This window comes from Meleagris gallopavo, chromosome 4 (genome assembly GCF_000146605.3).
Source record: "Meleagris gallopavo isolate NT-WF06-2002-E0010 breed Aviagen turkey brand Nicholas breeding stock chromosome 4, Turkey_5.1, whole genome shotgun sequence".
Classification (NCBI taxonomy): Eukaryota; Metazoa; Chordata; class Aves; order Galliformes; family Phasianidae; genus Meleagris; species Meleagris gallopavo.
The window spans coordinates 27,355,322-27,373,518 of NC_015014.2; the positions used below are offsets into that span (position 1 = coordinate 27,355,322).

Sequence of the window (18,197 nt, forward strand, 5' to 3'; positions counted from 1 at the left end):
GGGATGCAGCCCTGGGCCCGCCCCGGGATGGAACGAGGTGGCACGTTGATGGACGTGGCACGGGGATGGACGTGACTTCCCCTTTCCCGTCCCCATGCCGGGTGCAGACGGATCTGCCCCTGGGGCTCTTGCTGGCGCTGCTGCTGGCAGGCGACGTCCACCTTCTGGAGCCTGTGTCAGCCAGGGCTGCGTGCCCTTAGGCTGAGCTGCGGTCCTGCGACCTCGAAAGCTTTCTCTAACACGTGCCTGTAATTTGTAGCATCTCCTTTGCTGCCTCTTTTGCATCAGCAATAAAATTCCTAACATAGGTATAAAGCTACCAGATAGGGAATCCTATACAAAAATGTATGGGCATTGATGAGAGCAGCCAGCACTGCCACATCCCTCAAAGCCGCGCACCGCACAACAGCTGAGGCAGCTGTTACCATCGGATCTCCTTACCTATGGCACAGCTCAGGCTGTGTGTGCTGTGTGCTGTGCTGGGAGAGGCCCTCAGTGCTGCACAGAGGGTTTCCCTGACGGCAGCGGTGCCCAGAGGAGCCTGCTCGGTGCTGCCCACGTTGTTTGTGCAGAGCACACCTAGTGCTGGTGCTGTGCTGGGAGCAGATGGGCAGCATGTGCACAGCATGCCTTGTGTTAGTAGCCATGTGGGTATGTGCAAGGGCTGCTCCGAAAGTAATGCCTCCTGTTGTACGACCTTGGCCCACAAGGCTGAAGGCAGATGTTGGTGGTATGGCAGTAAAGGCTGAACCTTCCCACCAGTACTCTATTAGTTTGTTGCTGTGTGACAGATGACAGCAGAGGGCACTCTGACAGAACGATATCTGACATGGAAGTACATGTGGAGCAAAGGGGTGTCACTGAATCCCTTTACAGAGAAGAAAATGGCACCCACTGACAGTCATCAACACTTGCTGGACATTTCTGGAGACTAAACGGTGGATGTGAGCACAGAGAGGTGGTTGGTGGTGCTTTTCAGCAGCAGTGACAGTGACGATGACTTACCTCTGCTAGTGCAAATTGTCATGAGTGCAGCATGCAGACTCTTGTTCATTTCGGTGAAAATGCAGAGCTATGGTGTCTGGGTTGAAAAAGACTGTTTTGTAGCTGAGAATTTGCTCTATTAAATAACATTATTAAGCACTTTGTTGTAGTATCCATGGAAATAAATAGGAAGCATTACTTGTGGAGCAACCTACAGAGTTTCCATGGAAATGCAATGTAAATAGGAAGCATTAATTTTGGAGCAACCCACATATAATGATAATAAAATATCTACCCGTCCACTCCAGCTGTGGGCTGCAAGGTGAGAGTTTTCCCCTCAGCACAGCCCCATAGTGCAGGCTGTGCCGGGTACACCCAAGTCTTCTGCTTGGCAGATGGATGAGAGCCATGGACACTGCCTGCTGAGCTGCCTGCTGGGCCTGCCCCGTCCCACATCTTCACTAAGGTCTGACGGTGGAGCAGAGCATATCCTTGATAAAACTAGGGGAGCAGCTGATACACCAGACGGTCTTGTTGCCATCCAGAGGGACCTGGACAGACTGGAGAACTGGGATGATGGAACTTCATGGAGCTCCACAAAAGAAGTGCAAAGTCCTGCACCCGGGGAGGAACAACTTCAGGCACCACCCATATATGCTAAGTGAGGACTGGCAGGAAATCAGAAAACGATCTGGGAGTCTCAGTGGACACCAAGTTGAACACGAGCCAGTGATGTGCGCTTGCCACAAAGAATGCCAACAGTATCCTTGGCTGAGTTAGGAGGTGGAGAGAGGTGATCCTTGTCCTCTGCCAGTGCTGGGGGGACACATCTGGAGTGCTGGGCTCAGTACAAAAGAGACCTGTACATACCAGAAAGAATCCAATGAAATGCTGTGGAGGTCATTTAGGAGCTGGAGCACATTTCCTGGAGGACAGGCTGAGGGAGCTGCGCCGGCTCAGCCCGGAGAAGAAGAGCCTGAGGGGGATCTCATCAATGCCCATAAATACCTGAAGGGAGGGCCCAGAGTGGACGGACTCAGGCTCTGTTCAGTGGTGCCCAGTGCCAGGAACAGAGGCAGCGGGCACAAAGTGAAGCACAGGAGGCTCCCTCTGAACATCAGGCACCGCTTCTGTGTGGGTGATGAAGCACAGGCACAGGCTGCCCACAGGCTGTGGAGTCTCCTCCTGGGAGAGCTCCCAAAGGGGCCTGAGCTCTGAGTGTCCCTGCCTGAGCAGGACTGGGGCAGATGGGCCAGAAGGCCCTGCCCACCTCAGCCATCCCGTGCTTCTGAGTTGCCCTGATGTAATTCCCTCTCGGTTTAGTTTGGCACGAAGGAAACATATTTAAAATTTTTGAAGTTACAGATTCAGCTCTTTTGCTGTACTCTGAATGGGATGTAACTCATTCAGATTCGGGGCTTCTGCACCTGTGTAAAGCAGAATAAATGGGAGGAAAGTATGGCCTTTTTGTTTATTGTGCTTCACCGCATGTTACATTATAACTTGACTCATTAAAGAGTCATTAACAACCATTATACTTCTGACTACTGTGTAAACAATGCTAATTCAATGGGAATTCAGAATCTAATTCCCTATAGAGTCTTTTATAACTCCTGCGGGTGACTTTCTTTCTAGCTGAAGTGGAATAGCGGACCCCTGTGAGAGATGTATGAATTCTGAGTATTCCACTAATTGAGAGATGCCATAGTTCAAGAAAGCCATTATTACAGCCCCTCAGCACTGAGGCTTACATGTGGGATAGAGATTTGATGGGCTTCATTTCAGCACAGCAGTACCCCGTGGATCAGCCTTTGGCTTCTCTTGCTACCCAAAGGCTGAGCAGGTCAGTGCTGCTCCCTGCTCCGCTGCCTTCCAAAACTGTGTCAGGAAGCTGGGAAGAACAAACGTGTCCACGACACCATGTATTGTGGTGTCTTTTCTTCACAAACCTGAAAACTTCAAGGACGTTGTATACAGGTCACATATGCTGGGACCAAACCTTCCCCTGTATGGAAGCACAGCCCTGAGTGCAGTCTGTGAGCTCTGCCTAGGGCACCACTACAAACCATGGCTATTGCTATCACTTGAGGCATAGTTACTGTCCTGGAGGAGTGTGTTTTTGAGCTGTCTCATCACTTGGATGGCTTTTGGCTCCAGCTTGATTTGTCTGCCCTTTTTGTCAGTCCATTTCTATCCACTAGAAGGCCTTGGTGATGCTCTCTGAAGCCTGCTATATGTGTATCCGTGGGTAAGGTCTGAGCTTTAGAGGGCTTGAGGCAGAAGCCTCCAATCGTGCTGCTCTGATACAGGATCCAGGAAGACTACAGTTCATCTCAGTCAGGGTCTGATTTGGGATTTTTTTGTGTCAGGTAGGAAGAGGGTAAGGAGCTCTGTTAGACCATTCAAAGGAGGGATTTGGGCTTGTTCAACCTGGAGAAGAGAAGGCTCCAAGGACACCTCACTGCAGCCTTCCAGTGCTTAAAAGGAGACTATAAACAGGAGGGAGATGGACTTTCTACATGGTCTGATAGTGATAGAACAAGGGAGAAAGGCTTTAAACTACCATAAGGGTGATTTAGGTTAGATATGAGGAGGAAATTCTTTACTCAGAGGGCAGTGAAGTGCTGGCACTGCTGTCCAGAGCTATGGGTGCCCCATCCCTGGAGGAGCCCAAGGGTGGATGGGCCCTGGGCAGCCTGAGCTGGTGGGGGGCACCCAGCCAATGGCAAAGGGTTGGGGGCTGGGGGGGGTTTGAGGTCCCTTTCAACCCAAACTATTCTGTGATTCTATGATTTTGGCATAGTTTTGCTGAGGCAATGATATATCTGGTCTTTATATATATAAGGTATGAATTTCTGCAGTGTTGTAGACACAAACAAACAAAAAAACCTTAATGTAGAGAGGATTAACGCTCGTAGCAAACACTTGTAGGAAGATTCATATACAACAATATATGCACTTGGAAAGGCTGCTCAGCCTTGTGCTCGTGTTTAATCCTCCCAGCACTGTGTGTAGAAGTGTGGAAGCACTGTGCTGATTGCTTTAAACCTCTGGCACACACCGCTTCTCAAACAGCCTTCTGATGGATGAGCCGTCGCTGTCCCTTGCCTGCTCCGTATGTGTTGGCTTGTGGTCAAGTCTGGGGAGATTAAGGGTTGGCTACTGCCCTCTAGTGATCCAGCTCATTTCACCATAGCCTGAGGTTTCTATTTCTCCTATCCAGCTGCTAAGATTTACCGTTGTTTGTGATCAGAGTCATGAAATTCCACCCAGAGAGGTGGTGGATGCCCCATCCCTGGAAACAGCCAGGGTCGGGCTGGAGGGGCTCTGAGCACCTGATGGAGCTGAAGGTGTACTTGTTCAGTGCAGGAGGTGGAACCACATGGCCTTTAAATCCCTTTTAATTTGAGTCCAACTCAAATGGTTCTGTGATTCTATGATACTACAAATTACTCCTGAACCAGAATTCAAGAAGTCTCAGGACTTACATCAGGTAATATGTCCTTGATGCAGGCACCAAACGGTATGTATCTAAAGGTACAGCTGTTAGAACCTAAGCATGCCATGTTGAGCATTCATATTGCCACTTAGGATAGTTCTCTCCCAGTTATTTGCAAGAGAATAAGCACAGTGATTAATTTATTGCCTATACAAAAACATCTTTGGGTCGTAACTCATCGCTTTGCCTTCAGAATTCAGTGGGGCAGAGGTTACAAAAGTTCTTGGCATCTGCCATGGGGCATAGGAGGAAATCAGCAGCAGTGAAGTGTTGTGCAACCTACAGATATTTTTGGAGGTATGTCTGAGCAATAAAACATTTGCTTTATCTGCTGATGGAGTTTCTTCCTATGCAGTAAAAAATGCCCCTCTTGAAAGAGTGTTTTGGATAGACCTTTATGGGATTAAACCTTGCAAAGGTGAGAAAACGGCTTGCAAATTTACAGGTTTAGATGATTTACATAGGAACAGCCAGCCAGCAAATGCCTTTCTGTGAACATGAGACTGTCAGACAATGGTGATTCACCATTCAGCTGAGGGAAGGGGAAGAGAGAAAATATAGGGGTGGAAAAAAGGGTGAGGGAAGGGAGAGTGTGTTTCAGAGAGCGTTGTTTCCAACTGAGCATCACATACCCCAGAATGATCTCAAATGGTCCTAAAAATAGCTTGGTACTGGAGATGGCATTTTTTCCCTCAATCACCATCTGAAGCAGCAGAACCTTGAGCCGGGCTGGCGTTGTGGTACTGGGTGATGTGGCACATGCAGGGAATGCCTGGGGTCTTCTAGCACCATGCTATTCTGCTCAGGGGGCTGCAATGTAGAGGTGGTTAGGAATCTGCTATATATGTCTACATGTAAGACTGTGTGCTTTTTGATGGAATAGGTGCTCTTTCAGCTGCTTGAATTGTCTCCGTTCAGTGCTCAGCTCTACAGGCAGAGAGCTGAGCAGTTGGAGATCTGCTGCTGAGGGGTTTTTGTTTTGCTCTGGTTCTGGAAAAAGCACATGCACATGCAAGGTGAGACAAACTGATCTCTGAACACGCACTGGAGGGTAGTAAACAGCTGAGAGTACCTCCCACAGCACGAGGTTCTAAGACACGCAGACTCATAGCAGCAACACTAAGCCTAGAACAAGCAGCAAATTCAATTTTTTTCACTGTTTGACATTATTCGTAGTGTCTTTTTTCAAGCGCTGCACAGCTGCCTGTTTTAGTCTGTTGTGCAGGGAACCTGCAGCCGGAATCTCCTCTAATTCTGCAGGGAGGTGGGAGCACCTCCAGGGCTCTGTGACTGCCAGCAGTATTCGGTTCGTGAGTGGCCAAACAAAAGGTGTTTGTTTCAAGCTGACATGTAAACACAGCTCTGGACTTTGTTCTTCATTCTGCATGTTGTATAAGTTCGTAGCCTAAATTACAAAGCTAAAAAGCCAACCTTCTTCCAGGGAGCAGAGGGAGGGGGTGGCCCTTCTGGTAATGGCTTAGCACACTGAAAGTGCAATAATGCTGATGCATGTGGTATGGAAATAGCTGGCACTGGTCATCTTTCCAGGGTATTCTCTGCTTTCTGTGCACTTTGGCAATGCTCGCCTTTGTACCTATACCTGATGATCATCTGCTTTCCTCTGCCATGTTATCAATTCTCTGTGCTGGCAGTGGCCGAGTTACCCTGTGTCAGTGTGAGGGTTGCCTACGCTGGGCCAGACATTTTCATTCCTTTCTCACGTGTTAGTTCTGCATCTCCCCCTAGCATCTTGCTTTTTTGTCTCAGATCTCAGCTACTTCTCGTTAGAGGTTCACTGAGCTCCTCAGTCCCAGCTGTTTGTCTCCCACTGGTCACAGCTCCTCTTATAGCTTCCTCTTTCTTTTCGTACTCAATAACATGCTGCTCACAGGTCTCAATTTCATAGGGCATGTTACTCTTCATTCATTGGTATAACATTTCACAGTCTGAGGTTTCATCTGCCTCAGTTAACTGGAAGTGCCTCCAAAGCACTTTTGGGCTGCCTGTTACTAGACGTTAATCTGCTTTCTGACAGCCTTCCTCTTTGCAGGGTCTCCGAATGGTGAAGTGTAGGTGACATCTCCAAGATGACTCTCCTGGTTTTCTGTCCTTGGCTGGCAACCAAGGCTGTGATGCAGCTCTGCATTGTGGTGTACAGTTCTAGGACTGGTTTTGCAGCAGCCACCAAAGCACTGTTTCCCTGCAGGAGTGCCTTGCTGTTGCTCTCTCTGTTGTTGCTGTTGCTTAGAATTGGGTGGGCAGCCCCAGGAAAAAAGCAGAGGTGCAGTGTCTCTAGAGGACCTGGGTTTGGAAGAAGTGTGGATGGACTGATATCTTTTGGTTGGTAACGTGTGGAACTGGCAAACCATTTGGAGAAGCTTTAGTTTAAACTCTGTACTTAGCCTTCTGCTGTTCCTTAGACACGGGTGATGTATTTTGCAAGGATAATAGAGTTGATCGTGCATAAAGTGGCACGATCCCCAGCGGGATGCTCAGAGAAGGCTGTGGTTTGGGATGCGGGCTGTCAGGAGAATGTTGGTGGCACTGAGTGGCAGTGTCTTCCAAAGGCTCTGACTGGGTTGTGTAAGCCCTGCCTGAGTGGGTTGCCCTTTAGATCCGTACGGGCCCACCTACAAAACACGATGTGTATCGTAATGGCTGTGCAGGCCCTGGGCCAACAGTGAGAGGCAGGCATGGACAAGTGAGCGTGTTGAAATGTGCAGATATGAATAGCAGTGTGCAAGAAGAAGAAGATGCACGTCCCTGCATGCTTCTCAGTAAACGCTGCACTTGTTGTATTCCTGAGAGACCTGACGTTCTGTGTTTTTTTGTGCGCTGGTGTAGAATCCCCACATGGACACCCTGTGTGCATCATGGCATCGCTGTGAAAATGGGAGTCAGCTTTCGTAACCTCCTCCCTCCTCTACCCAGTTATCTCTTGCCCCAGTCATCCTCTCCCAAATAACCTCTAATTATCTTTGCCAGTGACTGCAGTGCAATCCTATTCTGTCCCCTCAGGGTACCTCAGCATTTGTGAATGGTTAACTCAGATCTCAGATAACTCACTGCATTCTTGCAGGAAGCCCAAGCCAATGATATTATTTTAACCTTTTACCTACTGAGCTTTTCCCATAACAACTGCAATTCCCTCTGCCCTAGGCAATCTAAGCAAAAAAGCTGTTTTCCCCCCACAGTGCTCATGAGGCTGTAGATAGCGCTGCTTCAAACAGCTCCATAGCTCTTGGACGAGCGCAGATTTCTCCAAGAGGCAGTGTCACAACGGGATTGGCAAAGAATGATGGAGAGACAGAATAGACCCGGGTTGCTACAGCAATCTGTTGAAATGCTGTGGAATAAGCAGTGTTGCAAGTCAGACAGAGGTGAGAGTGGAGAGGACAAGGCCAGGCCCAGCACAGCATCGGCTGCTGAAGCCCCAGTGAGTGGAAAGGTCACAAAGTCTGCCTGAAGTATGGGACTGCACTGTGCCTCTTACCCGTATTCTAAAGACCCAGAGGAGGGAGTCCACCTTGGTCTACTTGTGCCCGTTCAGCCTGATTTATGAGGCCACGGTACACATCAGATGTCTTCTGCTGAGTGCTATGTTTAAAATATGGCTTACATTCATGCCAAGTTTCATGGACATGACCTCGTCTGCTCACAGAAAATGAGCAGGGGCTGATGAACAGCTGTGGGAAGGGCAGCTGAAATGTCTTGGCTGCTGCACACACAGGCCAGGGGGATGTGGCTAAGTATTTGGGGGATATCACACTGCAGAAATGAACTGAGCTGGGAGCTTTCTTTAGTTAACACTCTAGTCTGTGGGCAATAGGCAAGAGTAACAAGTTACTACTGCAGAATGGGCTGATAGAAGAGAGGCACCGTTCAACTCTGTTAACCAGTGTCATTGCTTTGAATGCAGTAGTTGTCTCACCCAACACCTACGCAGGTATGTGGTTCTGAACGTTTGCAGGAACATCTCCCAGCTCTGCCCCAGCAGCTTTGGGTCAGCCCTTCTGCACACAGTCTGCGTCTGTGTTCTGGTGGAGCACCACACCACCAAGGTGTGCTTACACAGGTGTATGGAATGGGAAGTTGAATGGGCCACCAGATGGCACTCAGGAATCTGCAGCAGATTCCTGGAAGAGGTGTCTTCCCTGCATGGCCAGCCCTGCCCCACGCTGGGGACTGCCAGAGCCCATGCAGTCCCTGGAAGCCCGGCTAGTTCCTGCATCGTCCCTCACCAGCAGATCTGCTCCTAGCTGTGGGCACAGCTCTTCTCTGGGAGGACTGTTTCTCCTTGGATAGATTGTCTTGTATTTCTTCACCAGCAGCTTTCAGTAACATAGACTGCTGTGGCGGGAGAACTCTAGCAATGGCATCACTGATGCTTGTGAAAGAACAATGTTAAAATATATCCATAGTGCCCAAAAACACTATACTGATATACTGGGGTAGTTGTGCTAATTATATGTAATCTTTCAGTTTGATGAGAATGGGGAAAAGATGAAGATATGAACAGTTTGGGTTTGGGTTTTTTTTTGCTGAAAGTGATCCTAGATATGTACACTGGCTGGAACAAAATGCCTTTTTGCTTTCAGTTTGTTTGGAGTTGGGTTTGGTTTGAGGGCATAGTGTGAAACAAAATGGTGAACTCTTGTGCTAGAAGGAAAAAGGAAACACTGTCATTAATGAGTGGTGAGATGGAGGCCCAGAACTGCTGATGTTGATGCAAGTTCAAGAGTGCTTTTACTGAGCTGAAGGAGAAACCACAGTGACCAGGGGTCTGAATTCTCTGTCCAGTTTGGAATTAAAGCAGTAGTTGTTGAGACAAAATTATTTACACCATGAAGCCTGTTGCCTGCTGGGAAAAATGTCATTCTGCTTACCCATCCTAAGGTACCTGAGCAGGCTTCTCCTTTCCTGCCATTTCACCTCAGGGTCAGTAAGATAGTTAAATAAAAGATACTTAAAGACAGAATAGGAAGGAAATCTCTCCTTACTTAAAGCAGTCAAACTATGAAGCGTTTTGCCACACAGTTGTTATTGTTGTATACTGTATTGTTTTTATTAGTCATTGTAGTACCTTGAAGGTCGCTCTGAGACCAGGCGCTAGTCCTAGGCTGGAAGCACGGTCAGCCCCTGTGAAGATGGGAGATTTCCTATCTGGTGATGTGGCAGGATGAATCCTTGCTACAGGATTTCTCCTGGAGATGATCACAGAGTCAGGTGATGGGTGGCAGGAAACTACTAGGGTTAGGTTAGCTGGAGAGAAGGCTTCAGAGCAGTGAGAACTAGTGCCATGCTAATGAGAAAGTGAATGTGAAGCCATGAAGAAAGGGGTGAAGTGTAAGGATTGCTTGCAGACCAGATCTTGTAAGGTAAGGATGTGCCCCATGGAGAACACTAGGGGTTGCCACCAGCAGCTGGCAGACAAAAAGCAGCAAATCGCTAGCTGTGGAATCAGAGAGGATACAGTTTGCAAAGGATGTCTTAAACTAACACCCTTCTTTTAAACAGAAGGGTTGAAAAAAAGGCTGAGAGTGGAATGAAGCTGTGATGATAACATACAGTTGAGGGATGGGTGGCTCCTCAAGCATACAGTGACATTGCTGTGGATGACTGTGACAAATTGAGAAGACAGAGAAAGAAAATTCTTGGATCAGGAGGCTGATGTGAAAGAGCTACCTGAAGTTCAGTTAACAACACACAGAGAAGAGATTACATCAGCCTATGTCAGGAGGATGGAGATAGTGTGGATTGCAAGCAGCAGCGATACAGCAGAGACTACCCACCTCCATGAGTGTGATCTCCTCCCTTTCTTGGATTTGATCTAGGGTGAGAAGTGTAAGAAAAACTAGATACTATACAGAATTTTCAGGTGAGAGTATATTTGTGTTTGTAAGTCTAGCTGCAGTGCTTGAAGGCAGAAACCTGAAGTGTGATTGAGCCTCTCTTTCTTGTCTCATTTTTGAATGTAGTCTTATTCTTTGAGCCAAAATGAGTTGGGCTTTGGCATCATTTGGGATCATTTTGGATTTCATCCACAATGTTTGGATTCAGTTTTGACCCATGTAGTTTTATGTACTCTGAAGCTTTTCCTGTTCACTTGCAACTCCTAACAAGAACAAATACTTTCCTTTTGTCTCTCTGAAACCATTCTCCTTTGACTTCTTGGGGAAAGAAAACCAAAGAATGACAGAATCGTTTGAGTTGGAAGAGATCCCTAAAGGCCAACTCCCTGCACTGAACAGGCACACCTACAGCTCCATCAGGTGCTCAGAGCCCCTCCAGCCTGACCTGGACTGTCTCCAGGGATGGGGCATCCACCGCCTCTCTAGGCAACCTGTGCCAGTACCTCACCACCCTCAGTGTAAAACACTTCCTCCATATGTCCAATCCAAATCTCCTATCTTTTAGTGTGAAACCCTTTCCCCTTGTCCTGTCACAGCAGACCCTGCTAAAAAGTCTGTCCCCAGACCTCCTTTATATACTGAGAGGCCTCTCTCAGGTCTCCCCGGAGCCTTCTCTTCTCTGCACAGACTCAGCTCTCTCAGCCTGTCCTCGTAGGGAGGCATTCAATTTCTGGGATCATTTTTGTGGCACTCCTCTGGATGCACTCCAACAGGCCCACATCTCTCCTGCACTGAGGAGTCCCCATCTGGACACAGTGCTCTAGGTGAGGTCTCACAGCTCAGAGCAGAGGGGCAGGATCACCTCTCTGACCTGCTGACCACGCTTCTGTTGGCGCAGCCCAGCATATGGTTGGCTTTCTGGGCTGTGAGGGTGCACTGCTGGCTCATGTCAAGATGTATCCTTAAACTCTCCAGCTTGTACTGATAGCAGGGATTGCCGTGACCCAAGTGGACACTTTGAGGTTTTGCTGAACCTCATGAGTTTCTCCTGAGCCCACCACTCAGCCTGTCTGGGTCTCTCTGGATGGTATCTCATCCCTCAGGTGTGTCAACGCACCACACAGCTTGGCGTTGTTCGTGCTGGCACCTGTGTAGATGCCAACTTTAAGATAAAACATGCTTGTAGTGACATGTAGGATGGCATTACCTTTGAAAACACATACACTGAAATGTTGCATTCAGTTTTGGAACCAAAGTAAACAAATCAGATTATGAAGTGAATTAGAATTGGTTTTGCAAGAATACCCACGTACCCACATAAACCGTTCCACAAACCTACCCGACAGCACAGAAAAGATGCAGAGAATGATAATGATCTAGCACTCCCTTTCTCTCCTCTTTCTCAACCTCTCTTGTGATCAAATCTGACTTAATAAAATAATATCTGCTGATATGTAGTAAGCCAGCTGATCTTCTTTATGTGAATGCTTTGGTACTAGTGCATGATGTGATGCCAGCCTAAGTATTCTTAAATGTTTTTTAAATGTCCACACCGGAGAGTTGAACAGATCCACCAAATGGAACTGATTTGAAAGCTGCTTAGTATGATGAGTTTGATTTCTTTGTACAGACCAACTTTTGGTTTTCAGCAGCAGCGTGTCTGTTTACACCACACTATGTCAAAATGCCTCGATAGTGATAAGTACAAACATATGTAAGCATGAAAATAGTGTCACACCCTATCAACTACAAAGCCAATCAGTATATCAAGGAAAACAATCCCCTCTAAATAATGGAGTAAATAGATGTTGTTTCTGGAGCTGTAACCTGTTTGGCAGAATCAATTGCCCAGTGGTGGACAGATGTGTGTAGAAAATGATGTCCTGGAGAAGAGGTGAGAAGGCCAGATGATCAGGTAGGGTGACCCTCCAGCTCACAGGTTCACAGGTTACATGAGCAGTGAGCATGCAAAGAGCTGAACTAGGCCTTGATCTGCTGTTACTGGGGTCAGGGAGCTTGCTTTGGTTCAGTACCTTGAGCCTCTCCAAGGGAGCAGTGTCCAAGCTCTTCTGCCACTGCTGTAAAATTGAATTTTGACCCCTCCAATGGGGAGAGCAAAGTGTACTACTCTGCTTTATCCTCAAAGCAAGCAAAATTCAACATTGTCTAGACTGCTGAGAAGTGCTGTGCACTCAGGACTAGCTATGTGCGATTGATAAACAAGGCTGCTGGAGCAAAGTCAAATCCCTGGCTGTAGGTAAGAAGGTAACAGGATTTGCAATGCTGGACTTCAGCACTTTGCTTAGGGGTAGTAATTAGAGTGCAGACTCAGACAATCTTGGTGGAACTCGGAGGAAATAAACAACGCTTAAGGACATTGCCTTTGGGACCATTTGTAGTGAGTGATTCCACATGTTTCTAAAAGCAGACAAGGCATTCAGATGGAATGTTTCTTTTCAGAGAATATTCAAGATCAAAAAGAAGTCACAAAGCAGTGACATAATTTCATAAACAAAACAGTCCCAGAAGGTATGCAACTTATAATAAAAGGATGTCACCCCACGTAACAGAAAAGTTGTCAACAAGTGGTCATCTACTGAAGTTTAGTTTTGTTCTTGCAACAGAAGAATCCCTTGCAGCAATCAGGTTTGAGGAAAATGGGAGCAGGATTCCTGAGAGCAGGTCAGGAGAAGAGGTGGTTTCCACTCACTGCTTCTGAGAACATTAGAAGAGTGTACAGAAGTTCATGTTTTGGGAAGTGGTCTGTGCCTAATTTCATCTACTGTTAGCCAATCCAGCCACTGAAAAACTCTGTGCTGTCCTAATTCAGAGTGGACTCCTAATTCAGGGTATCTTCATCCTTCCCACTCACTAATGGGAGAGGAATTTGAAAAACGTTAGTACCCCCATGATTGGAAATTACCACCCAGCTCATCAGTGGTCTGACGTTATTTGTCATATAAATTCACTGAGAGGCTTGTAAGGAGCAACTGGAAAGATGCTCAGACATCAGGCCCTCCCTCTGCATGGTGAATGTTGTCCATGTACAAGGGCAATTTGTTGCCTTTCCAAGAACTAGAAGATAAAGAAGACTAAAGGAGAGCAATCAAAGTCATTAATCCTTGATAATAAAATAAATATTTATTCAAAACAGTCTTTTAAGGCTCTGCACAGTGTAGCCCACCAATGTGAAAATAAGTCCATGTTATTGTAACCATTATATGCATATTAAAATACTACTTACAATTGAAAACCTGTCTGAAAAAGTAATGTCGAGCTTGATAAATACAGGAGAGAAGCAAGAATTGTTGTAAGAGCTAGGTGTCTTCTCTTGAGCCAACTGATACTATTGGAAAAAGAAATTAAGCTCTCTGACACATATGTCCTTTACAAGTGAAACACAAGCAGCAAACCTCAGGCTAATTGCAGCCCAGAAACTATTGCTCTGAGCTAACTTAACCAGAGTTATAAATTAACCTTTTATTTAAAACAGACTGTAGAACACAGAAAGCTGTTAACAAAGGAAGAAATGATAATGTCATGAGTTCATCTTGAGTAGAAGGGATCAGATGGAAATCACCTGGGATAGCAGATGGCAAAACGATGGGCTGTGAAAGCACTGCCTCTCTGATTCTGGTGTATCTAGTAGCTACTGGAGTACTTAATTTTAATTAATGCATTCATTTCTGAAGATGTGTGGTAGGTCTTTTTATAAGGTCAGGATTGAGTAGTCAGATGTGGGTGAGTTATCCTGCAAAATCTTCTTTTTGCCAGTGATTATGTATTTGTGTATTGTTTTGATGGGTTATTTCTGTACATTTTGGTTGAGCACTATGAGTTGGGTTTGTGCATGTAACCTGTAGGATAATGAAATATATTATAGGATGTATGTTCATAGAATCAATGGATTCTGATTAATGTGTAGCGAGAGAGTGCTTTTGGAGGCAAAACATATAGCCAAGTGCAAAGTATGCTGAAAGACTTTCTTAAGAGTTTCTTCAAAGCTTGTATGATGTTCTTCACAAGATGAGGCCTGGGCAGGAGGGCAAGGAACTACCACAGCAGGGCAGTTACAGGGTACTTACAGCAAGAAGGGGTTACTTCTTGTAACCCCTGAAATCAACATGAGGTGGCAAAGCCCATACAGCGGCCCTCTGATGCAAGGTAGTTTTAATTCAATAGCAGGAGCTGTGAAACAGGATTTATTGCATTGTGAAACCAGTCTCATATCTAAGGTGGTGACAGGCTGCTCTTGTGAAAACCTCTTGAGCAGATTGTATGGGAGCAAAGATGGGAGTAACAGGTGCTCTGGTGGGTGCTGGACCTCCTCTGCATGGCATCCTGCCCATGGGAGGGATGGAGGGCACCCCCCGGTGTTGCAGGTGAGGGCAGCTGGCCTCATTCTCTGCCCCTAGCTGTGTCTGGAGTACTTCACTGCCAGCAGCAGTTGTGGAAAGTGCCCTGCAGTAGTTCTTGGTGGCTGCAAGACGGGACAGCTCTATGTGACATCTGCATTTTAAATACGTATCTGTGCAATAGGTTGTGCAAAAAGCATGGGGTGAGGTGAGAGGCTGCGGTGTCTGAGGTGTAACTGTACACCAAAGCTGCAGTGTAGGAAGAGGGAGGAAAAAATGTGCAGAGCCTCTTCAGAGCACCTTTGGGAACCAGGAGGATTGTGCTGGAAGGTGAATCTCCTATTGGTAGACAACTGATTGCAGAGGGCAGGCACCTCTAAGGCCTGCAGTACATGGATGAAGCATATATGGCTCACTCAAATGGCAAGCCAGCAATGTAATGTTGAATGAAAGGTTGCATGGCTGGTTAGAATCAATTCCACAGGCGTGCAGGAGGCACAGTGCATGCGTGGAGCTCTGGGTGCACTTGTATGCATGGGCATGCTTGGCTGGGACAGAGCTGGAGTGAGGGGCAGGAGGGGCCGCTTGATTGGATGTGAATAATGGGCTTGATTTCCAAGCTTTTCATCATGAAACCTCATCCCGTCTGAAAACCTTCCCGTTCTTCCTGTCTAAAAGCAGATTTCATGGCAAAACAATTCCAAGACTTTGGCTGTCATCCAAACGTACTTGGAGCTGTAGTATTCCAGCTGATCAGCAGGCTGCTTTAATTTTTCTGTCACGCAGCCAAGTTCTGGCTACATAAAGATAATCCCCAGTCCTGCTTCACCATCCGAGATGGATTTTCCTTAGGAGCAGCACTGTATGAAGAAGAGTGCTTGGCCTTGATAAGTCTGGGCCTTCTGTAGAGTGCCAATGGAGATTACAGAAAGTCTCTCTGAATTTAATATATATCATTGTTTTGCTAATGGACAGAGTCAGCACAAAGGTCATAGACACTAAGTTAAAGAAGTGTGTTTATCTTTACTTACATTTAAAGCAGTGAGAAAATAAGTGAAATGATACAGAAAGACTAAAATAGAACAAGGCCCACCCCTAGAGGTGTTCAAGGCCAGATTGGATGGGGCCCGGGGCAGCCTGATCTAGTATGAAATGGGGAGGTTGTTGGCCCTGCATGTGGCAGGGGGGTTGGAGATTCATGATCCTTGAGGTCCCTTCCAACCCTGGCCATTCTGTGATTCTGTGAAGGCAATGCACTTAGCCATCACTACATAAGATTAACTACAGTGGTTAAGAAAGATGCATCACCAATTGCCTGAATATTTCACCATTATCCAGATCCGTAGTCATGAGGAGCCCTGGTTGTAGCAAGGATTTGGAGACCCTTTCCTTGCAATTGGGAGGTCCTACGCAGTGTGTCCACTTGGGTGAGGCCTCCAACTTCTCTACAAGAGGTCCAGCTTTTATATTGTTGAATAAATAAATTTACATGACAGTTAGGTAGAAACATCTGGTTTCATTCTCCCTCTTTGGATTCCACCTCAAACTTGGCCAGGGCTCAAGTAGGAACCAAGGCAGTTCATGTACTAGTAGACCTTGACACTATGCTTTTAAACAAGGAAAGGTTAATACATTCTCATAATGCTTTATCTAAGCTATGTCTCTTGCTAATTAGACGTTTTGTCCAAGATACATATTTTGCCAATGATCATACATATTTTGCTAATGATTGGATACTGATGACATATAATGCTTTGTTGTAAGGTTCATCTAGAGGTCAACTTTGGTTCAAGGGCCTACTGTTCAGGCCTTAGCACTTGAATCTCTCTATATATGTACATATATGTGACAATGTGTATTATGGATATCACATGTGACTGACTGTATTTATATATATACTTATGTATGCGTATATATATGACTTAATAGGAGTGTTGTAAACTGAACAGCAGCCACTTCACTTTTTGGTCTAGTCTGTATGTATCTTGGATCCATTTGCTGAGTAAGGGCACGATCCAGAAACCCTAATTCATAAAAATAATCTGCCTGCAGGCAACAGATTTTACTCCTTATAAGGGATATTGTTTGCAAGAGCAAGGTTCACATACTCTGAAATTATAGAGAAACTGAACCAGAAGTTGGGGTCTATCACAGCAGATTGGTTGGATGGTAATTTCTTTATGTATTAGCCTGTGCATTTTGAATTTGTTTGGGTCTTCTTAATGCGCCTTTTTCTGCGTCCAAAATTCCCCTGGACTAAATCACTACCTGTGTTAGAATCCTAGAGTTATTGCATCTTGCACCCATGCTTCCCGGTGAATAATACCAACGTGACCTTTATTGGTGACCTTCAAAAGATACAGGTTTTTATTTTCCCCCTGTTTCTTTTTTTCCCATCTGGCCATGACTTGGTCACATTCAAAAATGGTTTTCTGGCTTTCTGATGACAGGTATGTGCCTGCAGCAGCAGGCATCGTTGCAGGAATAATAGGATTCTGGGCAAAATGTGGAAGAGTATGCCCTTAGATTTGAGATGTACCTGAAAAGTGCTGGGGGAGGGCAGGCAGGGAAGAGGAAAAGGAAGTCAAATGCAGTCCCGCAGGATGTAAAGAAAATGTAAGTAAATGTAAACTTGGTTCGTGCATACAGTGTTGTTTCCTGACCTGATTTGCTCACAAGCAGATTAGGAGTCATGTTCATTTTGAACTGAAATATTACTTTCTTTTTCTAAAAAAAACAACACACAAACAAGGAACATAGTGAACTGAAAGTCTCTTTTCTTTAGAAACAGTAGACGTTCCTCCATGTTACTAATAAGGCAAGCGTGGCCAGTCCCTTGCATTCAGTGGTGATCACAGAAATCTGCAAAGTGACAGCACATGTTGAAAGTAAGCGCAGAAATTTCATGGAGGACAAAAGCTGGATGTCACCATTGGACCTGCAGGCCAGGCCCAGGCTTGTGCTCGTCAGTGTGAAGGCAAAGCCATCTCCAGAGTTCCGCGCTGTTACCTGAGGGTTTGTAGGTGCAAGGGGCAGTCCCAGTACATTCTTATTATCCCGAATTCCAACATTAGCATCTCGTCATTCAGGTGTCCTTAACTGCAGGGAGGTTTTCTCTATTTATGCAGTGTATCTGACACTTTTAACGACAGCTTGTGTTATCACTGTGGTGAGGAGCCCCTGATTGCAGATAGGGATCTTCTTCTGCAAACAGAGAGCAGAACAGGCAGTCCCTCCCAGATCAACTCTGACCTAATTTGGGCTAATCCTGGGAAGGGCGAGTTCTGCTGAAAGCTACTGGGGAGCCTCAGGAGGAAGAGGACACAGAAGAGCTTTATGTTAGGGTTTTGCTGCAAGGCAAAGCCATGCATCAGCTCAGTGCTGATGAGATGAGCTACTAGATACGCAGCCTCAGCCTCATTCCTTCACATGCCTGGTTATGTATTCATCTGCTGCTGGAGAAACGTCACATAAAACATCAGCCTCATCACATCATTCAGTGGAAAG

General features: G+C 46.3%; 1 long non-coding RNA gene across 2 annotated transcripts in view; it reads left to right on the top strand.

Annotated features, from left to right (window-relative positions):
- LOC104910647 overlaps nt 1-3,437 on the top strand; it is a 25,377-nt gene extending 21,940 nt beyond the window's left edge. For both annotated transcript variants that reach the window (XR_793287.3, XR_002114199.1), the window contains exon 5: nt 3,421-3,437. This is a non-coding gene — a long non-coding RNA (uncharacterized LOC104910647). The remainder of the gene's footprint in view (nt 1-3,420) is intronic.
- Nucleotides 3,438-18,197: the final 14,760 nt, after the last annotated feature.